This window comes from Ambystoma mexicanum, chromosome 2q, assembly GCF_040938575.1.
Source record: "Ambystoma mexicanum isolate Mex_15411 chromosome 2q, UKY_AmexF1_1, whole genome shotgun sequence".
NCBI lineage: Eukaryota > Metazoa > Chordata > Amphibia > Caudata > Ambystomatidae > Ambystoma > Ambystoma mexicanum.
Genome location: NC_090924.1, coordinates 256,936,481 through 256,961,803, shown reverse-complemented (window position 1 = coordinate 256,961,803; position 25,323 = coordinate 256,936,481).

The following is a 25,323-nucleotide window of genomic DNA, read 5'->3' as shown; positions in this document are numbered from 1 at the left end:
AGTGTAGAAGAGATGTCAAGTACCCCCACCAAATGCTCTGCCCCCATCCTGCCTATAGGTTGGGAAACGTAAATTGCAACACGTGCAGTGCCAGTAAGGATGCCTATACGGCAGATAATCATAAAAACATAGTTTCCATTGGGAAAACCCTATATACATGCCTGAAGACATTACCGGACCGGCACACTCTGAGTCTGCGGGCTATTGGACGCAAATGGGAAAGGGGATTAACATGTTTCCAGAGCCTGACTTCCAGGAACACCGGGGTCGTAATCCTCCGGTGTTTCCATGGAGCCAGGTGCTGGAAAAATGAGCGAGTCCGGCGCCAGCATGCCGATTTTACTGGCACGGCTACCGCCAGACTCGTAATGAGGCCCATAGTGTCCTTTTGCATGAAGTTCCAGAGGAAGCGTGCATTTTGAACAAGAAAGAGGCGAGGCTACGTCAGGCGAGGTAGAAGGTGACACACCTGGAAAAGATGCACCAGGCAGAATAATATAGACATTCTATAAACTCTGAAGAGAAGATGGTAAAGATGAGCAACATTTCGGGCTCAAGATGAAGATACTAATGCTACAAAAATGCTGAAGAATATGTAAATCAGTTTACACTTGTACAGACGCAGTAACGCAAGTAGACAAAGTGATCTTAAGTCTGGCTATGTAGTGAATAGTCTTCCTGTGACGTGCCAATGTATAATACATAGGAATGTATAGAACATGGATATTCCACAGTGTGAAAGACCAAAGAAATATCGAGGCTTAGTACCACCAAAATGAAATACGGCAATCACGAGTTCAGAGATACATGTATTATTTATTTCTGTACAGATAGCTATCTGGATCCCAACACCTTGCAGTGTGTACCAACAGACACTGTGAGGGGAGAGAGTGCTGGACATTACAAAGCATGCATCTTTTATACACAATCCTGGTTACATTCTCCAAGTTAACATTTTACTAGGGTCCATACCCAGTTCACATGACAAATACAGCAATGTTGTCTTCAAACACTTGAGATGTGATTTCTATACACAAAATACAATAGTAACTTTGGTTCTCCGGTTTAAAGTAAGTCCAGTTTCAAGAAATGAGCATAATGGGTTTCTGCAAAGGCACCCAGTTTCAGCTATTCAGTATTCTATTCCACTGTTTGAACAAGGATGAATCTATTGGTGCAGACAACATGTAAATTGCAGTTCAGTTCAGCTCCAAGTTTTATTAGTGCAGGACAAACATTCTGCTCCAGCAGCCTCCACATGTTGACACAGTGTAAAGTTAATCTTTCCCTGCTGCAGCCGAAAACACAGTTTAACATGAGACAGAAACAGGACTTAAACAAAATGGTGGATGATTCTAAAATGGTGGCGTAGTCAGCCTTATTCAGGTTCATTCAAACACGGTTTTCAGTGCGATGCAAATGTGCTTAGGCCAATGTTCATTATCAGGCAGTATTATGTGAAATATGGTTTTACAAGTGCTCTTTAAAGCAAGGCTGAAACCTGTGATTGGAAAGAGTTTACGGTGGGGCGTAGTTGGAAAATTAATGATGGTGAGAGAGAAATTCTAGAAAGGCTTGGCTGTCCTAGCACCAACAAGACGATGCCACCGTGAGCTTGATTGTCCATCTAGTAGTTACAATGAACCTGAGAAGCAAACAACTCCTGTTTGAAATGGAATGGGAAAACATTAAAGGCGTCAAGAGTTTATCATGTAATAGAATTATGCTGCAAAAAGCTTGAAAATGCTTTCTCCCAGTCACATGGTCAGATCAAAATAGACATTGGGTCGAGCTAGACCGAAATCAAGATGATACTACCTTTATTTCTCAGGTGCAAAAAGCCTCTACACGGCCAAGTTCAAAGCTTAATTGACTGGCAGACTGCAAGAGTGATGATAGATGTGGGGCTAATTGGAAGGGGAGGCATTAGCACGCTACCCGTCCATACACCTGGAATGGTAACCTGCGTGCTGCTAGCATGTGAAATACTCCAGAGGAGTACAAAGGTGCCAAATCAATGGTAGGGGGCCACGTATTAGAGAGCTCTATAGTTTGTATAACCAATGAAGTGTCGAGTATTAGAGTGACACAAAAGGTGATTTGCACTTGGGATGGACTTAGTTGCCCATCTGACAGTAGAGGCCCAATCACTTCCCCCGTCAGAATAGAACATATACTTAGATGTTCCCTACAATCCTATCACATCCCCAAGTAGGTTTTTGTAGTTTGCCACATAGTGTGAAATCACTTATGATGAGTTTTTGATATAAAAGTCTTGTTATTTATGAAATGCTCGTAGAAAAATCGAGCGAACGTCCATTGATGTCCGTTGTGAGTCCCTGTTTCAGATCATTGCAAATAAAACAGCACCGTTTTGCCAACTTCCTGAGTCAGTTTGATTATTGATGTTTGAGTAACTTCTGCATCGCCATCCATCTCAATGTATTGCTACCTCATCTTAAAGGGCCTGAGGTCACCGGGTTCACACGATAGCAGAGGATGGTTCGAGGTCCGTCGACCCAGTAGGCTTTTAAGGGTCTCGGAATATCAGATGTCCTCCACCATTTAGCTGGAGGAACGTTAAGCTCCCTCTAGATAGCGGCCAGTAGTAAAAACTTGCAAGTCACTAAAAAGATAGGTGAGACGGGTCCCTCTTTCACAGAATACCCCTCCCAGTTTCTGAGCCAACCGAAAGCTGAAGTCGACAGTTAAGGAGGAGACAATCCTGAGGGTCAGAAGATAAAAAGCGAATGGTGAGTAGATTGAGAGAGCTGGCAAACCATAATGTGTATTAAATGGGGAAAGAGTAACAGGGGGTTGGTTGGGTATTTGAGTTAACAACGAAGAGCATCTACTAGAAGTTTTTGGTTGTGGACGAGGAGCGATCCATAAAAGATAAGCCCAGATATCCTACGTCAAGGACGTTTAGAAGGAGTTATTTTTAAATCTGTAACGGATATACCTAGGGCACAAACAGATAGATCTGTCAAAGAGAACAACTCACACTCCGCTTGGAGTAATTTATTAGGGGCTAGAGAAGCCACGAGGGGCATTGGCGGAAGTATATGTGGGCCGGCCAGTCTGTCTGTCTGTATAATTGTATGCATTACATATGATAAAGAAATGATGACATGTCGAAGAGCGACAACCTATAGGTGTGATAAAGAACTACAAATAGAGTATTTATTATTTAGTTGACAAACGCATTGGTTAAACAGGTAGACTGAAGTAAAGTGAGACACAGAGGATTGGAGCTGTGACGATTGGTGCACGCTCATATTGTGTTATTTTTCTGAAAAAGTATTTTCTCTGTAAAACGACGGTAAGTATTGACAGTCAATTGTGACTTGTCACGATGGAAGATGTCACTCCACTCATGCACCTATGCAAACAGCTGCCAAAACACGCACCCAAGCTTAAACAATATAGTGCAAAATGGGTTAAGGGCATGGCAGATAAAATGTTCATGCCATGGCCACAAGGGGGATCACTGGCAAAAGCAGTTTTACAACACATGACCACATACCTACACGCAGCGTACACAGGTAAGAAGTTAGAAAATAGGTTAACTAGTTTAGAGCTTTGGAAGATGTGCCAGGAAGAAAAAGAAGACCCACCTCCTGAAGACTGAATGAAGCATTTAGACAAAAATCGCTTGTGGCACACCAATCTTGAATGGCGGTTAGGCAATCAGAGATGAGAGAAGGAGAGGAGGTGGCCAAGGGAAGCCTGAAAATGAGTTGAGTGTTGTCAGCATAGCACTGGAAATTTGAGCAGAAAATGGCAATGCAGTGGGGCGAGAGTTGCCAGTTATTGTTTGAAAAGCCAGGGTGAGAGGTTAGACCCCTGGGGAACACCACAGGTAGAGACGGAGGTAAATGATAGGAAGGACCCAAGTTGGACCTCAGAGGGTCGATCAAAGAGGGGAAAGAGGTCAGCAAGGCCAGAGCCTGATCATTACAATCTTTGTTCATATGCCAATGCAATCTTATTAATTACTTCCCAACAAACAGCAGTCAAAACAGTAGGCAAAACACCAACCTTGTCTTCATCTACAGCCTGAGGAAATGAGTAATTCACCTCGCTGTCTCACTCCGCACCAGAATAATCTGGCGTGAAGCGAAACTGCAAGGGAACCCCTTGTGAGGGAGAAAACCCTTTGTATCTTGTGTGCGTGGGTTATAGGCTTTTGAACTGGAAGGCGGTAGATGCATTTCTCAGTCGTGTGATCCCTCTGGTATTGCTGTAATGCAAAGGATGGGATGAATAAAGATTTCCAATACTGCCTTTAAAGAGTTTTTGCCTAGATTAGATAGTTTACCACCTCCTCACCAATCATGGGGTGACTTAGTAACTCAGAAATTAATGGTGAGAAGCGGCTTAACTGCTATTTCATATTGCAGGCTTTTCATAAAATTCCAGCTCTCAGAACCCTAAATTCAAGGGACATTGAATGGATCATACTCCCGGAAATCAACAACCAGCGGATGGTGTTCCAACTTCAATCTGCAATTATAGCCGACTTAGTATGGCAGCATACGAGGGAACTTAAACTTATTGGCCTAACTCCATTCCCCATTCCTCTTTGACTCAATTGAGGATGCAATTGCTTACAATGGAACCCCTGAAGAAACGCAAAAGCAGCAAATCACAACCGTGACGGGTGCGCCTTTTTCTTCAGCACCCGATACGGCTGTGATTGCTCTTTCCAACATCAGTAAAGATTGGCCTTGGCTGACATCATTGGCGGGCAGCCATAATCCACTGAGGAATACCATCCCCACATAGTAGCAAACCAGCTTTAAATGTAATCTCATGGAATTCTTGTGGGCTTGTCACTTTGCTCAAATGGTCCAGTTTTCGCAGTGCGCACAAGTTCATTGACATTTGGTTATGCCATGAGACCATTAGTGGAGAACTATTTCAATTGCAAGGCTTTAAAGCATATCATGTGGAGGCCCTTCGAGGTCCCTCTGGGAGACCATTTGGTGGCCTTGCAATACTTTTAAATACAAATATGATGTTTACCACTCATCATGTGTTCAAATCTCCAGAGATTCTGGCTGTATTGTTTTTTAGGGTTTTCCGTACTGATACCTATTTATTTATCACTATCTATCACAACACTGTGCAGTAGACGATGGAGGACATTTTTGCCAATGTCTCATCAGTTTTGGATGAGACATTGTCATTACGACCCACTTGCAAAATTCTTATAGGGGGAGATTTCAATGCAGATTGTTCAAATGCGGAAAAGAGAACTTTGCATTTTGACAGCCCTGTGAACACCACACAAGCCGGTGTCCGGGGAAATCTTTGGAGGGAATTTTTTGGGAGTTGGGAGACTTCATTTATTAGTATTGATTCATCTTCCCCCCAAATGACTTGGAAAAGAGGTTTAATGCGTTCATGTATAGATTTCTAGGCTGCTTCAGATAATTTGCGGCAGCCCTGTAAGATAGCAATTTTTGCACCTGGGCTGGGTGACCACCTTATATTGGGATTGAATTTGTAAGTAAAAGTATCAAGTTTGATGATTGATTTGACACAATGTATATTAGAAGGTGACCGACCTGACATATTACTTCGATGGAGCACACATCTATGCGACAAATTACATTTTCTAATTGGAAAATATTTGTATGCTGAGAATGCAGTTGGGCTAGTAAACATGGCCCGACAGTGTATTGCAAAAAAATATTTGGATATTATCCATATGGCAATCTAAACGCTGCTGAAACAGCAAATGGGGATAAAAAACAAAGCATGCCCACCCCTTTAGTAAGGTCATTCATTTGGCCAAATCTACAAAAAATGCGCAACTGAGAAAATTAAAAAAGGAGGTGCTATGTTTCAGTGAATGCCTAATAAAGAAAACATCTATCTGTAAGCCTATAGAAACAAATGTCTTAACCATAGACGCTATCTTCACAATCTAAACAATCAGATTATGATAGCCAATCTTTGCCACAATGACAGACGCTCCACCTGGACTATGCTAAGGTCAAACACTACAAATGTTTACACTGATCAAACATCCCACATTACAGCAGAGGAATGGAGTTATTTTTTTAAATCCAAGTTTAGGTTACCCAATTGTATTCATTTGAAAGAAAATAGATACCCAATACTATCAATAGGTAAAATGGTGGGCGGTTGACTGAGGAAATAGTGGTAGCAAGTGGGCAACTGAACAATTCTAGAGCAGCTGGCCCTGACTGCATTCCTCCTTGTGGGATCATAAGGCATGCCTTACTCTGGGCATCCATCTTGAAAGTTCAGTTTGACAGCATTTTGGCTACATCTTCAATACCAGCGTCTTGGGTAACTTCTATCGTGGTCCCAATACATAAAAAGGGAAAAAAACAAACCCCAATAACTTTCGTCCTATAGCTCTGCTTGATGCTGCTGTGAAGGTGTTTTCAATTTTGTTATTACAAAATCTTCAGGCTTTCATAAGGAATAATTCAATCTTGTCACGCTACCAAATTGGTTTCCGAGCCCAAATGGGTACAACCTTGAATGCATCAATTATAGCCCATCTTCTTGCCAAATCGAAAGTTAGCAATACGGGCCCACTGTATATGGCTTCGGTTGATTTTACAGTGGCCTTTGAGTGTGTGGTTCGTAGATTGCTATGGGATGAAATGGAATGTATGGGTATTCCGCAGTATCTAATTACCCTTATCTCTATTCTTCATCAAAACACTGTTTATCTGGTGAGATTAAACAACATGGGAGCTACTACACAGCCAATAGTCACAGAGGTGGGAGTCAAGCAGGGTTGCAATCTAGCAGCAACCCTTCTTAACCTATACCTCTGTGACATTGATGGAATCTGGGAAAGGGATATTAGTTTTACTGCAAGTCTAGGTCATTTAAAGCTCCATTGGCTGGCCTTTGTGGACGATATTTTAATTTTTTATCGCACACCGTTTCGGGTCCAGACTAAGTTAAGTCTTTTTGCCACCTATCTACAGGCGCACAACTTGCAATGTAATGTAAACAAGTCAAGAGTGTTCATTTTTGAAAATCTAAAAAGGTACACTCCTCATATGCTTTGGAATATTGACTCAGTGCTTATCCCAATTGCAACTTCTATTAGGTATTTGGGATACAAATTGGTTGACTAGAATGTGGAAAGAAGGGCTTGCAAAAAAGGTGACCTCACTATCAACTCAAATGTGTATTGTCTATCAGAAATTTCGTACATTTTCAATGGTCCCCCTGTTTGATTTTTATACCCTCAAAGTTGAGGCGATAATTATGTATGGACTAGATATGTATCTTACCAATATTGATTTGATTCTTGATCAGTTGCAAGGATGTTTGTGGAAAAGTAACTTGCAGCTTTGCCCAACGCTGTCCTCAGACAAGAACTAGGTTTAACATCATTGTCAACTAGATATCATTGGCAGTTATTATCTAATTTAGCTCAAATGCTATTTCCTCCGAAAAATTCTTTATATGAAAATTTGGGACAAATGGTTCAAGAGAGCAGTCTGCCCTCAGTCGCTAATTATTATAACCAAATGGTCAATCTACTTGTGGAAATTGCATTATCACCAGCCGGTTTCGAATTTTGACTTACATATGTTAAAAAACGTTTATTTGAAAATGACTGGAATAAAACACTTGATGCGATTTCGGCCTTAAAATCCTATAGTGAAATCGCAAAGTTTACATAAAAGCGGGTACCTCGCAGGCTGTATATCCTGCAGTTCAACTATAATAAAATGCGGGATATCTACTTGCGTTTTTAATTGAATCAAACGCCCACTTATGAAAGAATGAAGTACTGGGGGTCCCAAGGCACTACAGTTGACAAAACTGGTTGTAGATTCTGTAAAAATGTCAAACAAAAAGCGACAGTTAAACATCTGGTAATATACAGTATTTTTTTTGAAACGCTGCGTTTGACATTTCTGGGTCTGGAGCAATTGGGCACCACTGCGTCAGCCAGAGAATGGGTCTGGATGGCCTGTATGTGGGGTCATTCTCAAAAGGTCATTCTGTCGCTATCTAAATTGTTGTTGATTATTAATGAGGAGTTCGGAAAAACACGTACAGGGGAGACTGTTACTTTGGATTTTTGAAAATTCTAAATTCTGAATAAGAATCTCACGTCTGTATAGTGATGAATTTATGCTAGGACAGCACTTTTTGTATACTGGTCGTACAATGAGGTTTGGTTTATTTGCACGAAAGATGAGATGATAAATTGTAATTTATTTAATATTTATATGAATGCTTTCGAAAATCTTTGTACAATATGAAATTGAATAATGTTATCCTTGTTTTTAATCTAAAATTGTTGTAAGAAAGTTATAAAAGTTTGTTGATCAAACTCATAAAACAACTAATAAAATCTAAAAAAAAAAATGTTACCCTGTTCTATGATGCCAATGGTGAACAGTGCTGTGTAGAGGAAGTTGGAGAGAAAGCTTTCTTTGGATGCTATAGATCTTATAAGTAAAGGTTACATCCCAGATGAAAGAGAAAGAATCTCAGAAGGAACCACAGAGGAGAAAGACTAGGATCAGAAGCAGTTTTACCTACGCCTGAAAGTCGTGAAGCCTCATCTGAGATAGCGACAGAGGTTACGGCTGATTTCACCTGATGGATGCTGGGTAATGTAGTTCAAAATCTCGGGTGTTTCACTTATGAGGGTCTGAAGGATAGAGTGTATGTTTAACTACTGTCCAAGGCTAACTGATGAATGAATCGGTTTTCTGCAGATGGGATACCTATGTTTTGATGTAGAGAGTAAACCCTGGAAGTTCTGTTCACGATTATGCTGTCGGCATCGGGGAGAAGGAACAGCGGAAAGTGGGACGCTGCTTAAAGAGATGGTAACCCAAAGGCAGACAGTTAGACAGGAAAAGGAGATGGCATGCAAGGCAGAATTAATGAGTGGGAAACCTGATTAACATGGAACTCACAGAGCGTGGCTGAAATAATAGTAGCAATGCACCGTTGCTCTGGACCAGACTTCTGATTTATTGGATCCGGGTGAAGTGGAGGAGCACATCCAGGCACTTCCTCAGCAGAGACTGCACCGTTAATCTGAATAGCGGGTGCCATCTTGAGAGGGGGTAAATGTAACCCCAGCACACAACGCCATCTATGCCACAACGACCAATCCTGGTGCCTAGCCATAAAACTGATCAGTGATACCCAGGTTGTCATGGAGACAGTTGAGCACTGTGAAATGGTTGACCTTTTCGAAGGCAGAAGAGAGATCGAGTAGGATGAGGAAAGAGGAAATGTTAGAGTCAAGGTTGGAGAGCAGGTCTTCACGGATGTTCAGGAGAGCAGTTTCCATGCTTCTGGCAGCTCTGAAGCCAGATTGGTGGTCATGGCAAGAGCCAACAGAATCGGAATGAAGGTTAAGCTGAGAGATGGCCAGCTTTTCCAGGAGTTTACCCAAAAAGGGAGTAATGGAAATTGGGCCATAGTTAGCCGGACAAGAAAGATCAGCTGTGGGTTTCTTGAGGAGGGGATGCACAAGGGAGTGCTTCAGAGGGGAGGGGAAGGACCCTGAGGAAAAGGAGAGGTTGCAAAAATCGGCAAGGGCCAGAGCGAGGGTATCAATGTGTTCCATGATGGTTTAAGAGCAACATGGATGAACCTGTTTTGAGGAGGCTTTCATGGACCGGACTTGTCTTGCAACCTCATCAGGGGAGAAAAGAGGAAAGGATGCGAAAGATGTTTGGGGTGGATGAAGGAGGGCAAGCAGAGATGGAGAGGGGAGGAGAGGGGATGAGAAGGTGGACAGGATGTCCTGGGTTTTAAAGATAAAGTGAGAGACAAGGGCATTGCAAAGAGCCTGGGAGGCAAGAGGAGGAGTAGTGGTCAGATCCTTGCAGATTTTAAATAGTTTGGCCAAGTTGTTTGATGCCACAGAGACACAGGCTTCAATGTGGACTCTCCTCTTGGTGTGTACAGAGAGTTGGTATTGCCTTCGGAGCAGGCGACAGGCCAATTTGTCAGAGGATGAACAAGAAGTCCTCCATTTCCTCTCCATTTCCATTTTCCTCCTCTATAGGAGAATGTGACATGTCTGTTCCATTGTTGTATTCGAAACAGACGCCAGTTAATGTACTGGGCAGAGATCTAATGACGAAGCTAAATATGACAATCTCCTTCACCGATGAAGGTATAGTGCAGGGGTCTGCAACCTTTGGCTCTCCAGATGTTTTGGACTACAAATTCCATCATCCTTAACCAGCATAGTCAATAGCCAGCCATCATGGGAATTGTAGTTTGAAACATTTGGAGAGCCACAGGTTGCAGACCCCTGGTATAGTGTGTTCAACGCCAGGAATACATTATTTAAACATGGACATATTTATCATGGCATTTACAGGACATGTAGCCAGGCGAGGAGTGCCGCTAGAGCCAGAAGTCTTTCACTATGGGATACGCATTTTGGTAACCTGGCTGCCCGGTTTAGTGGGCAAGGTAATGAGAATATCTGATGAATTTTTGTTTAGGCCACAGATTCCCATGGACGAAGAGGGGTGGCATATGTTTCCCTTAGAGTTACAGGCAGCTGTAGTGAGAGGGGAACTGGCCATGCTCGAAAGATTTGATGATGATGGCAGACCATGTAAAATGGTGATTGCTATTGGGGAAGGATATCAATGACTGATGTCTCTGATGAGGATACGTTTAGAGACGACCCGTCAGATGACGCAGTAGTGTTTGAGATGAGCATTACATATTGGTTCAGGACAGAGAGGAGAGAGATCCCACAGAAAATTATGATTGTGCGATAGCATCCTGCATTTTTTCATGAGGATATGAAGTAAGTGCCGACTTCTTTATGGACTACAGGCCCCTATGACGTAGGCCTGTTGAAGGGGGTGGGAGAAGTTAAGATTAAGCTGAAACCAGCAGCAAATGTACCTCGACCAAGACAGTACCCAGTCTCGAGAGGCAGATGAGGGAATTTTTTAAGACTATATCACCCATGATGGAGCAAGGCATCTTAGTGACATCAGAGTCTATGCAATGCCGCAGTGTACCCTACCAAAAAATCAAAATGGGGTAGTGGCGTTTAATTCAGTACATGAGGCCGATTAACCAGATTAAATAGATTTTATAGGCAGAGTTTCCTCTAGTTCCAAATCCGGTGAAAATCCTACATAGTATCCCGGTTGACGCAAGGTATTTTACGGTGATTGACTTGAAAAATGCATTTCTCTCAATCCTGTTTCATAAAGACTCTCAAGATCTTACATCATGTACGTTCCATCAGACTAAGCTGAAAAACGCACGTTTGCCCCAGGGTTACTGTGAGTCCCATCAATTTTCAATAAGGTCCTGCAGATGGACCTAAGCAATATTGATTTGCCAAGTATCGTGCTGCAATACACAGATGACATTTTAGTCTGCAGCACACCAGAAGAAGGGTGCAGACGAGACTTGATTCAGCTAATGATTATTTCAGCAGAGAAAGGGTTTAAGGTAGACAAAAAGAAATTGAAGTACTGCCAAGAAGAGGTGTTGTACATAGGGCAGTTAATCTCACATGAAGGAAAGAAGGTTTCACCTGAAAGAGCTGAGGCAATTTTGAAAACAGCGAAACCACACACGATAAAGCAAATGCAGCAGTTTTTAGAGCCGGGTATTTGATTATAATTCTTACACGAAGCCGTTGTTGCAGGAGCTAAAAAAGGCACAGGTGAATCAAGAAAAAATTGAATGGACTGAGGAAATGGAGGAGGGGTTTCATTAATTAAAAAAGGCTGTATGCTTAGCGCCAGTTTTGGGAATCCCCAATTATTCTGAGGTGTTCTTTTTATTCTCTCACATGAATGGAACAGTTATGACAGCACTTCTCACGCAGAGAACTACATTGGGGTACAAGCCCCTAGCATATTACAGTGGGATTTTGGACCCAGTAATGAGGGGCCACTTCCCTTGCAAACTATCGTTGGCAGCCGCCACGTTCACTATTGAGAAGCCTGCAACCATAGTAATGGGGTGTTGCATGACGTTATTTGTCAAGCATGATTTATTTGCTATCTTGGAGAAACTAAAGTCACACTGACATCTCAACAAGCTTCTGCTTATGAGGTGGTAATATCGAATCTGACGATCAAAATAGTCAGGTCTAAAATGGTGAACCCAGGCTCGTTTGTAGCCGAACCACTGGCAGAGGATGAACAAGTGCATGATTTTTCGAATTACGAGGAATTCTATGACGATATTCCGAGAGTGAAAGAAAATGCTCTTGCAGCAGGGGAAATTCTTTTTATTGATTGTTCTTCGAGCATTGATCAAACTGATGGAGAAAGGTATTCAGGTGCCGCTGTAGTAAAAAAAACACAAGGCTAATGGGGAGTTTGAAGTAACGGTGAGTGCAAGACTACCATCTCACTTTTAAGCACAGGCTGCAGAATTAGTGGTGCTGATTGTCGCGCTCGAGAAACACGCAGACCAGGATGTAACAGTGTAAAGTGACTCCGCCTAAGTGCTGTCAACCGTGCACGCAGGGCTAGCATGTTGGAAAAGGAGGGGTTACCTAAGAGCAGACATCACTCCGGTGCCACACGCTGCTTTATTGGACAGCCTTATTAAGGCACAACAACCCGAGTAGCCATCGCGATAGTTAAGTGCGCAGCGCACACTAAGAGAACAGACTTTATTTCATGTGGAAACCAAGCCGCAGAAAAGGAGGCAAAAAGGGTTGCATATTCATCTGACACAATGAGTTTAGACACACCTGATGTGAAAGAAAACATTGTTTTAATGATGATTGTGAATGAACGTTTTTATCATTTATTGAAAATGCAACTCATGGAAGTTCAGAGTGAAGCCCCACAGCAAGAGAAAGACCTCTGGACATGGAGGGGGTGTTTGTTTATCCCCTTCTGAGGCACTGTGGTGACAAGACAGCACTGGTAAACCAGTGATGCCTTAGACTTATTAAGGGTGGCATTAGAACAGCTACACTACCCTGTGCATGTCACTAGGGAAAGACTTGCAGAAACAATTGCGCAGGACTGGTCATACCAAACCTACTAGAACACATTGCTTATTATGTAGTAAATTGCATCGTCTGCCAAAAGTTTACGGCTGGGCACATGCTGCAAACAGTCAGAGGAGTAATTCCCCAACCAACTGGTCTTTTTTCAGCATTTACATATTGATTATGTTGACATGCTGCAAGTCTGTAATGGATATAGGTACATGATAGTGGTGGTATGCCCCTTCTCCATTTGGATCGAGGCAAGGTCCATGCACACACCCTGTTGACACTTGTGCTGCAAAGTTTTAGTTCAAGAAGTATTTCCTAGATGGGGAATATGTGAGGTGCTAAGATCAGATAATGCCCCCCATTTTGTAAATTACGTTTTTGAACAAATAAGCTTATTATTGAGCATTAAGCACAAGTTCTCTACTTCTTATCACCCGCAAGTGAATGGATTATGTGAGCGACTCAACGGCCTGCTCAAAGAGAGGATAGCCAAGTTGAAACTAACCCTGAAGAAGGGGTGGTTGCATTGCCTGCTCCTTGCATTATATGCATTAAGAAATCAGCCTGGCTCAGACCACCACCTCAGACTCCATGAACCAGTCACAGGGAGGCAATTGAGAATGCCTCTAACTCCTCCATCGAGGACTAAGAGTGATGCCCAGACTACTGCAGAAATGTTAGGAGATGGGCTACATGCATACCTAACATGTATGACTGCTAGTATATCTGTCATTTCAGATCAAGTCAAGCGGACAGGGTGTCAGCCTCAGAACACAGATTAAGACCATACAGCAACCACAATTCAAGAATGACCTGTACCTAAACTTTTTCCTGGAGATCAAATACTGATCAGAAATTTCACACAAAAGTGGCACGAGCCCTGTTTCAACGGCCCTTTCGTAGTAGAGGACGTTACTCGGTCAGCAGTGAAAGTCTTAGGATGACAAGCTTGGATATATCAAGGTGACATGAAAGTCTACGCTGGAGAGGCCACATCACCCCCCACCCCATTCGGAAGCAAGTCAAGGTGAAGAAGTTCAGCATATTCATATGCAGACTAGAACGATGACAAGGAAGAAGGATGCAGAGACTGCCCAGTAGACAAATAGAAAGTACATTGGACTGTGCTAAAGTAAGCAAAACATGCCAAATCTTGCCTTTGAGTTTGATGACTGGAAGAGGGAGCAGTTTCTGGATTCTCCAGGCTCATTTCCTACTGAGTTTCTGGATTTTCCAGATTCATTTCTTACTGAGTTTCTCTTTGGAGGCACCTATTGGGCTTACTGATGCCGATATACACAGACTACTTCTTGCTGTCTTCATATTTATACTCAGTACTTACCCTACTCTTGTTGGGCGGAGAACTAACGTACGTGTGTTTCCCCAGGATCCTAAGAATGGCCCGGCTATTGGATGCCTTCTGGCAGCAATTGTGCAGCAAATTAGACTATTGCCTGATCGTCTTACTGGAGGTACAGATGGTCCTGTCTAACGATGATGCCCACAAACTACTTGTGATGATCTTTTACTATTTGCTTCAAGTTCATCCTTACCTTGTTTGATGAGACACCAACACTTTTGTGTTCATGCGAGATCCTATAAACTGTCCAGCAATTTGCCAGTTACTTGCGGAAATCATTGAGTAGATTCAACAGCTACCAGAGCACCTGATGAGTTTGCCTGAATAAAAATAGTTTTTCCTTCCTTAAAAAGTAATTACAGGCAAACATGTTTTCCATAGAGCATATTTCAGGTCCAGACAGTGAGCAGAGTCAACGACGAGTGGAGAGGCATCAATGGTTGAGCCTCATGTACTGGTGTATAAAATATGCCTACTCTATGTTTATCATTGTTTTTCTGATTCTGCTAATTCATACTGTGTATTTCATTGGTCCTAAGAAAGCAGTGGTCCCTTTGAAAGATTAAAGAATATTGAGGCTTAATATGACATAATAGAAATACACCAGTCACAAGATCAAAGTATAATGTACATTTATTAACAGGTAGCTGTCTGGCTCCCAACACCCCTCAATGTGTGCAAGCAGACACTGTGAGATGAGAGAGTGCTGGACATTTCAAAAACACAAGTATTTATACAAGTTTTCCACAATCCCGGACGCATCGTCCAGCTCCCGTTCGTGTAATACATTTACCTAGGGTTCATTGCCTATCCACATAACTAAGTCATGCTTAAACATCTTTGAATAGGAAAAAATTCCTTATTTTGCTCGCTTATATTTGTCTTTCATTTGTTCTTGAGTTTAAAGTCAGCTAAGATTCAAGGAGAGAAAACAAAGATTTCTGCAACAAAAGAGCATGTTCAACTATTCATTATTCTACTTTGCTGTTTGAATGGAGAAGGCACTATTGGAACAGATGGTATCTAAATTACTGATGTGTGCAGCTTTTGTTTAGCTCCACCGTTTCTCAGTGTAGGACAAACAATCCACTTTGGCAGCTTCAACATTCTTATCTACGTTGACATCATGGAAACAGTACAAAGTTCATTTTGCTCTGCTGGGACCGAAAACACAATTGTAAACATGGGACAGAAAGCAAGAGGCGATGAAAATGATGGATAACTCTAAATGGCAGCGTAGTTAGCCTGTTTCAGGTTCATTCAATGCGATATTACAGTGTGATGCGAATGTGCTTAGGCCATTCATTTACTATCAGGCGGTATTCATGCAAAATATACTTTTACACCTTTGGTTCTTCCAACTCCAGTTACCTTGGCAGAACTAGACATTGTGAGAAAGCCAAGCCCTCATGCAATTACTCAAGTAGCTCATGTGAAGGTACTGACTTTACTGACAAGTATCCCTATGGTTCCCCCAGTAGGAAGGAACTATGCTTATGTGTTTCATGATCTGTTTATACAAGCTCATTTGGCAAGAGAGAAGCAAAGACCTAAGAGAAGTACATGGGAGGATGATTATGAATTAAACAATTATTTGGACAGTAAAGCACATTTGGGGAACAACATGTGGTACCAGCACACGAAAGAGGTGGGAAAGAGCATCTATGAGGAGGCTTGCTATGTATGTGCACTCCTGCCTTATGCTATGAGGAAGTCTAAGATATTCATAACTATTGAAATAGATGTTCAAACATCCCATTGCTTTACTCACCTTGCACTCTGCCTCATAAAAGGTCAATTCCAGGGCCGAACAGCGTCTTTAATATGGGTGACAGAATGGTCAGCACCTGATGAAGATGACTATGCGGAAGACATAAAGACAAGAGCACACACCAGAAATCATGTGATTAGATATGAACAGCCTTGTATGAAGGGAGGAGGAATCAAGTGGGTAATCAACAGAAGACCCAATTGTCAAGGGAAAACTGATGAAAAGGTTCGAAGATGCAAGGAAAGAGGCCAGATGCAGATCTAGGGAACAGTGCTTTCTCCTGGTGGATGGGAGGAAGGTGTGATTATATGTAACGCACATGCAACACAAGGAATGTACAAATCAACTGTAGAGAACGTGGAACAACTGTGCAAACCTCTATGGCCAAAGATTGCAAAACTTCTGACATGGGTCAAAGACAGAGGAGGACTATTGCAGATACTGCCTTTGGCTAGTGCAGAATTATGCTTCAGAAACAATGCCATGAGAAGAGTTGGAGACAATCAGCGATGTGGACGAATCTTTGATGTGCCAGGAATGAAGGACGAGACAGCGGTGATAATGGACAACTACTGGGCCTGTGGTTCTTGAGCTTACATGAAGCTGCCCAGAGACTGGGGAGGACTATGTTCTATAGTGATTTTTCATGTTCCGGCATTGGTGATCCCAAAGAGTGACTTGAACATTGGTGAACTTCCTGAAGCAGATGCTCACCTGAGGAAGAAGAGATCTATTGAGCTCCTGAATTGGATGAAGAGGGAGAATTATTTCTCAGCCAAGTCAATAGAAGCCTTTGATTCCATCCTCTATGAACATAGATTGTTCAGTAAGACTTCATCAATATTCACATTAATCTTCATGCCCAGGATCCAGGCGGGAGCAAATACTAAATGGTTACAAAAAACCAGATAGGAGCTTCTGCAGATGATCAACGCCACCATAAAGGGATTCAATGCTATCAAAGAGGAGCTAAGATCCACATGCCTGATGTCTCTTCGGAACAGATGATCCTGGATATGATTACAGCTATGGATGGAGGTGTTTGTGCCGAAACCGGAGAATTGTATTGCACATTCATACCTTCTCATAATGACTGGAATGGCACCTTGACAGAGGCCATAACGATGTTGACAAAACTGCACGTCAAGATGGAAGACAAAGTGGAAGAAATCGGTGATGACAGCTGGTTTGGATCGATTTTCTCATGGGTTCCACAACGGATAGTGAACATTTTCAAGTTTCTTGGAGCCCTGTTGGTGATGATCATGTTTGGATTCTGTGTGATCAGGATAATAATTGCACAATGCAAGAATACTGCAAAGAAGGCAGTAGGAATGAAGATTGTGATTGATGTCGAATCAGGAATGGAGCCTAAGGAGCTGACAAATGAAGAAATCAGAGACTACGTAAAGGCCAGCATCCATGCACCTGAGGGAACAAAGTTCCTGCACCCGAAGAACCACAAGAAGTATGTGGGGAGATGGATCTACTGCATTCCAAATGGACAATGCATGCTTATGACCTGGAGTGTTGATGAGCATGTGAAATCAGCAGGGGGCCTGAAAGGAGTTTTGAAGATATATGTACCAAAGAAGCATTTCTTCATATGAGGATGTCTTGATGTGAAAAGTGATGAGAGAGTGGTCGATGAATCGCTCAGAGGGCAAAGTGTAGAGGAGAAGTCAAGTACTTCCACTAAAGGCTCTTGCCCCATGCTGCCCATATGTTGGGAGCCGGAAATTGCAACATGTGCAGTGCCAGTAAGGATGCCAATATTGCAGAGAATCATGGAAACAAGGTATCCAATGAGAACACCCTATATACATGCTCGAAGACATAGTTTTCTTTTGGATGAAGTTCCAGAGGAAGTGTGCATTTGAACAAGAAAGAAGAGTGGTGACGTCATGCAGAGTAGAAGATGATGCACCTGGAAAAGATGCATGAGGCAGAAGAATATGGACATTCTATAAGCTCTGAAGAGAAGATGGTAAAGATTAGCAACATTTTGGGCCTGAGATGAAGATGCTCATGCTACAGAAACACTGAAGCATATGTAAATCAGTTTACACTTGTACAGACGCAGTAACGCAAGTAGACAAAGTGATCTTAAGGCTGGCTACATAGCGAATAATCTTGCAGTGATGCTCCAATGTATAACAAATCGGAATGTATATAACCTGTATATTACACAGTGCACTTTAAAGCAAGGCTGAAACCCGTGGTTGGAAAGAGCTTTCAAAGTGGCCTAGTTGGAAAATTACTGATGGCGAGAGAGAAATTCAAGAAAGGCTTGGCTGGCCCATCACCAAGAAGACGAGGCCAACGTGAGCCTGGTTATCCATCCAGTAGTTACAATGAACATGCGAATGAAACAACCCCTGTTTGAAATGGAATGGAAAAACACTGAAGGCATGAAGAGTTCATCATTTAATAGAATTAACATGCTGCAAAAGGCTTGAAAATGCAGTCTCCCAGTCACGTGGTCAACTCAAAATAGACATTGGGTCAAGCTACACTGAAACCAAGATGATACTTCCTTTATTTCTCTGGCGCAGAAAGCCTCTACAAGGCCAAGTTCAAAACTTAATTGACTGGCAGACTGCAAGAGTGATGATAGATGTGGGACAAATTGGAAGGGGAGGCATGATCACGCCGATCATCTATGCACCTGGAATGGTAACCTCCGTGCTGCTAGCGTGTGGAATATTACAGAGGGGTACAAAGGTGCCAAACCAATGGTAGGGGGCCACATATTGGAGAGCCCTATAGTTTGTATAACCAATGAAGTGTCGCGTATTAGGGTGACATGAAAGATAATTAGCACTTGGGATGGGCTTACATGCCCATCTGACAGTACAGACCCAATCACTTCCCCCGTCACCATGGAACGTATACTTAGATGTTCCCTGTAATCCTATCACATCCCCAAGTAGGTTTTTGTAGTTTGCCACGTGACATCACTTATGATGAGTTTGTGATATAAAAGTCTTGTTTTTTATGAAATGTTCTGCGAGAAAATGAGCAAACATTCATTGATGCCCGTTAGAACTCCCTGTTTTAGATAATTGCAAATAAAACAGCACTGTTTTGCATCCCCATCCATCTCAAAGTATTGCTACCTCGTCTTAAAGGGCTTGAGGTCACCGGGTTCAAGCCCATAAGCACATTTCATCAATCTCCTCACACTTCATTTTTCATTCATTGCTATAAATATATATAAAAAAAGACTTTATAATGTTTTCACCATGGAAATGAAGAGAGAAGCTCCTTTAGATTAAATCATGTATGGCCAAAAAAGAAAATAATTTTGGTTGAAATCACTTTTAGAAATTGAATTCAATTTATGAAGGGGTTAATTGAGTTTAACGAAAATTATTGAAATGTATCAAAAGTGGCAACAAGGCATGATTGTTAGGTACTCCTTAATATCAACAATACCCTTATCATTGAGTACGCAGAGTCCCCTGGAAGTAGTTTGTTAATACCACAGTGCCCGTATGCACAGATGTTCTAGTAATAGTTATGGCTGTCAGTTGTGGTCATTGGGGCTCATTACAAGTTTGCAGGTAACCCACCGGTAATTGTGACGACACACTGGCAAACTGCCCTAACATTTCCACTGCTTGATATCCCAGTATTACTGAGATACTCCAGGTAGCAGAAACACAGGTAAATCCTCATTCCATGGAGTCTTCTAATAGCTGCATTTATTTGCCAGTGGGGGACTGATTTACCGCCAGGTCAGGTCCGGAGGTAGATCTGTGTGGCCTCCACCAGCAAACCTGTAACGGTATGGAAGAAATGCTGGTGCCAGAATTACAGGCAATTATACCAGAACTTTCCTGTATTGGGAAACTTGTAATGAGCCTCATTGATTTGTTCCCCCAACTCTCTTTAATCACAGAAATTACCTGTAGCTGCTACAATAAAAACAAAAGATAGAGATGAAAGGTTTTCAACAAGATACATTAATGTGATGTTATGTTTCCCCCACTCCGAAAAGACAGTGTTGCCGACTGCCGAGGCCCATCAGGAAGCAAAAGCCACATCAGAATGATTGCATTAACAACTTCAAAACCAATCATTGAAAAGTTGCAGGGGGAACTTTGTAGTCCCCCTGCAAATTGAGTGGCACAGCGTCCTACACCCGTCCCCCGAAATGGCACCCAGGGTTAGTTGTGGACGAGGAGGAGGCAGATCCGTTTGCCTTATTATCCAACACTCTATTGTTTTTCTCTCTAGCAGTGTAGTGGACTGGTACAGTACAAGAATTGTTTTTTTGCAGTTTGGTATTTGTTAAATTCTTGCCTTTGCCAAGTCACATGGACGATGCTGATGAGCTTGAGTGTTAGTCGCATTCAGAGAGGGAGTCAAAGTGATTTGTTCGCGTTTTCTACCCGAGTGAGGGCTCCGGTCTCTGTGTTCTGCACGCTTGAAGAAGACTTGGATGGGTGGGAGAAAAGGCAGCATGGTAGAAAATCATTTAAAACACAAGGCAAAGTGGTATGCCTCTATTATACACAGCCCTTTGTTTTATTGGATCTATGTTAAAATAACAGGGAAAAAACGAGTCTGAAAAAACAGATTTTTTAAAATTGAATTTCTCTTTTTTAAATTTGTTGGCACATGTCTCTGAATTGTAATATGGGGAGTCCCCCGTCACCCTCCCGCCCCCACATCCCCTAGCTTAATTTATTCCCTAACCCTATTCCCTATTTCTTTTGAAAATATCTGCAAAAATATTAAAACATTTGATTTAAAAAATGTGGAGTTTCTCAGCCTCGTTATTTTCCAATTCGTTTTTTTTAAGCGACACCGTGTTATTGCCACACCTACATTTGTCATTAGAATGTGCATGTTGATAACATGACATTACTTGTATCTGGTAATTTGCCTTACAGATCATTCGTGATGTCACAATGGGCCCACTCCACGGTGACAGCACAGCTCCATACCGTGGGTTCAGTAACTCAAACTGAGAGTATAGGGGCAGCGTGGGCAGAAGTAGTTTGGATACATCATGCCCAAAGGCGGCACGCTGACACCAGCAGTGTACTCATTTCAGTTGCTGAGATAAGGCAAGCCGCTCCTTAGTAAAAAAAAATAGACTACATGGGCTCAAACTTCCCAAAATGTGCCCTGCTGGAAAGTCGAGCTCTTCTGAGTGAGTGTGCGCCACTCTAAAGAATTCCCACAGTATCTGTTGAGAGTTGAAGCCTGTGGCGGGTCTCAAGGTGCGGTTCAAGGCTTGCCATCCATTTAGAAGGCCGGAGACCTGGGAGGGGAGTTTGACTAGCAGATCAGACTTCCCGAGACACTCTGAAACAGGATTGAGGCCTTTTATAAGGCTGAGCTAGCTTCCTTTGTGGGGTTTGTTTGGCTGTGAAGGCAGGAGTGGATATGCCAGGGAGACAAACTGGTTGTCTTGGAGGCATGTGTGTGTGCTTTTGGTGAGTGTAGGATTGTTTTGGAGGAGTTTGTTAGTCAGGGTTTTTGGTGGATCCTGCTCACGGTTGTATTCCCTTTTGCCTGTTTGAATGTGTTTTTAGGTTCCCTAGCTTCCCTTTTTACCCACACTGCCTTTTAGAAGATTTACAAAAAAACAAAGTTATGCTCTTCTACGTTCCCCTCTTCTCATGGTATCAACCAAAAGTGTAAAATGCCAAAACAATGTCCTATCATCTTCCCTTTCCTGTGTTTGTAGAGAAACCTTTGTGTTTGAACCTAAGAAGTCCTCCTGTGCTTCGTCACCTTCCCTACAGTATGTGGGTTTTTTAAGCCCTTTCCCATGTTTTGTGTTTTGTATGTGTCCCTCTGATTGACGCTCTCATCTGTTTTGTGCTTTGCATAGTGACACATAACGCACTGTAGACACATTAGTGTTTTGCCCATTGGGAGGTTAGGCAACATGTCCTTTTATTTGGAGTGATTGGTGGGGGGAGAAAATGAGTAGCTGGATTCATGGGCATAATTTAAGTGGGGGCACAGAGGTGTCTGTTCCCCTCAACCTTGGTAACACTGCAGATGGTCCCCCTTTATTCAGCATAATTGACGCCTGGACCATGACTCGGCGCAACACGCGTGAGCAGGACAGGTTGTGCAATAATGTCATCGCTTTGCTAAAATGAGGATTCTTTAAGATGGAAAGCGAGCCTCGCTTCAGCATACAGTGGCTTCAAGGAGGTCGGCTTCTGAAAACAGTCACAGGGCTTGGACCTTGTGTGACCAGGTTTGACCTCACTAGCTGATAGCTACCTATGCGGCCACCATCCTGCGGGCCTTGCAGCCCCCACTCACCTCCAAACCATGATTAGGAGGCAGCTGTGCCCTAATGGCACTCCCCCAAACCTGGCTCTAGGACGTGCAAATGGTGCGAAATGTTTGCACATTCGAAAGTGAAGCTCTTTGTCAATTTAACATGAACGAGTGGCTGATAAGAGCTGATGGGGGCTTTTGCATCAGAACCCCCCCCCCCCCGACTCATCTTTCCCCTGGAAATCTGCTTCTTCTCTCACAACACTTAAATGCAGTCACAAAATCAACCCCTGCCACATTTTTTGTATTAATGTTATTTCCATGATATCATGGGCAAACGTTCTTCTTTCCTTTTTTGGAATGTGTCATTTTCTTTCCTTTTTGTATGATCACAAGCTGCGGGCCTTGTTTATTTAAGGCATAGAATTAAGTTGCAGAACAAGGGGAGGAGGATTATTCTTGCATTACTTAGCATTCCGTTTCTTGTATAATTCCATTCAGAATGGGGACTATAAATCTACAATAAGACTGCTTCTAATTGATGTATTTCGATAAGGATTTCTATATTTGTCAGATTGGCTTATTGCATATCTTTACTGATCGGAGCTAAGAAGAGACCGGAATTGCAGACTGGTCTCAAATCCCGGCTTCTGAAATAAATTGCAGTGATTGATCTTGGGCAAATCATTTTTTCTTACTGCACTTTACTGGGCAAAATTGTTAGTCCATAAAGTTGATTCCGTTTATATTCCGCGTAAAACAAAGCCCCAATCATTGTTTAATAGACCAGAAATGTTGCTACATTTATAATATTAGTGGCCAATCATATACATGTTATTGTTGCTGACAGGTGGTATTTCTATGTAATTTTAATACTCTGACAACTTAAGAGTGTGATGAAAATACATTCTTTTGTTGCCTATTTACTTTGAACATTTTAACTGTGTGAAATGGAAAGATTGTTTTTTTTCTATCTGCTCTATGAGAAATAGCTAATTCCAGTGTGAGCTCCTAACGCTGCACGGCAGCTCCTCACACTGTCCCACCACTACCAGATCCTCATACTACCTACCAGTGCAAGCATCACACGTTCACCAGTGACAGCCCCTTTCACCATCTAGCAATGCCCCACTGCCAGCACCTCACAATGTCCACCCCTGGCAGATCCATACTGTCTGAGGCTGAATCCCATTAATGTACTTGTATGTTGATCACCGGTTGTCAACCCACTGAGCTACCTTACTCCAAAGATCATTGGAGGTCTGATACAATTACTGGCACTATATTCCAAAATGTCCTGTCTGGAATGGCCCCTCTCTTGCTCTACCCCCTTCCTTCACAGCACCCCCTTTCACCCCCTTTTTCAACTTCCTCATATGTCTCAGGTCTCCATTCTCTTTCAACCCCCCAACATTTTCAGCAAATGCACTCTTCTAGATGGAATACTCCACTACCTCTCTCTGAGAGAGTGAGGGACAGTCCAAGGAAGAGGGTGTAGAGAGGTTGATATGAAGCATGAGGCAGGGAAGACATTGGTTGAGGAGGGGAAAACTGAGGTTGAGGCAGTGGTGATGGTGTTTGAGGAGGGGGAGATGGTACTTGAGCAGGAAGAGACGGTTGCTAAGGAGGAGGATGTGGCTACCAATTCAGATCAGGTGCAGTGTCTGCAGAGTCACTCGAGGAGTACCTGCAGAAGATCGAGGAGTACCTTTTCTTTGGAGTTGGGGCAAAGTAGACGGTACTTCATGAGCAGCAAGGAGTGGCAGCCATAGAGGTACATGGGTATATAGGGTTGATGGGATAAAAAAGGAGGTAATGGTGCTACCAGAGCCTGAAGAGCACCATGCAGAGGAGCCAGAGAAGATCCCACAGCAGATGACTGGCGGAACAGACTCGGGTCACTGCAATATTGCCTGCCCATGTAGAGGGTGCAATGCAGGCTTTCCTAAAGAGGGCAAATTAAGTTTAGGCGACATTCCCACAAATCGCATCACCATCCATCCAATCATGGATGTGAGAATACGTCATCTTGCTGGAGGATGTGATTGTCAGGAAGAGGGTGGGGGGGCTCAGGCGGTATAATATGCAACCCCTCCCCAAAGCCAGTTCATTGAGATAACCCAAGTAAGAGTACCTGTGACATCTCAACACACAAGCATGTTTTGGGCTGTGGCACAATGATGTGTTCAAAGCGTGCATGTCACATGCCACAGATGAAGCTAGTGCAGCACCCTCCTGCATTGCTGACAGTGGCTGCACAGGAGTGTCAGGCTGTGGGGTTTAACAGCAGTCCCAGCATCAAATGAACTGAAAAGCCATGTTAGGCCCAAAATGTGGAGAAATACCTTCTTGTCATGGAAAGGCACAGTGGCAGAATGAAAAGCCAGCATAGAAAATGTCATCAATGCCAAATATATGTATTTAAATTTGTTTCATGATGTAGTCCAGGGCCCACCTGTGATGAGTGATGGGTTGCAGAGAATGAACCAGGAGCATGTAGATGGAGATTTCCTGCCTGCTCTCAAAGATAAGGATCCAAATGGGCATGTGCTCTGGGAGAAAGAATGTTGAGGGTCAGATCCATTGTTCAGTTTGGAGAAATGGAACCTGATTTACTTGAAATAGAACATATGCATATAATTAGGAGGGGGCAATATGAGTGTTTGCAGAATCATACTTTATTGATTTTCTCAGGAACCGTAACACTTACAGAATTGGGACAGGCATCACAGTACAGCTTAGCACAAGGGCGTTTATTTTTTGCCACAGCTCTCATACAAATTCCCCGGAAAATGTCATGAAGCAGAGATTTGGGAGGTGATAGATTTTATAAGTTAGGTATCTGGATAGAAAATGTCATGTCAACTAGTATCATTTTTGAATAAACCCGAGAAAATCCCTCACTCGAACCCACAGCCTTGTGCCGACACGGGACATAGTTTAATAAAT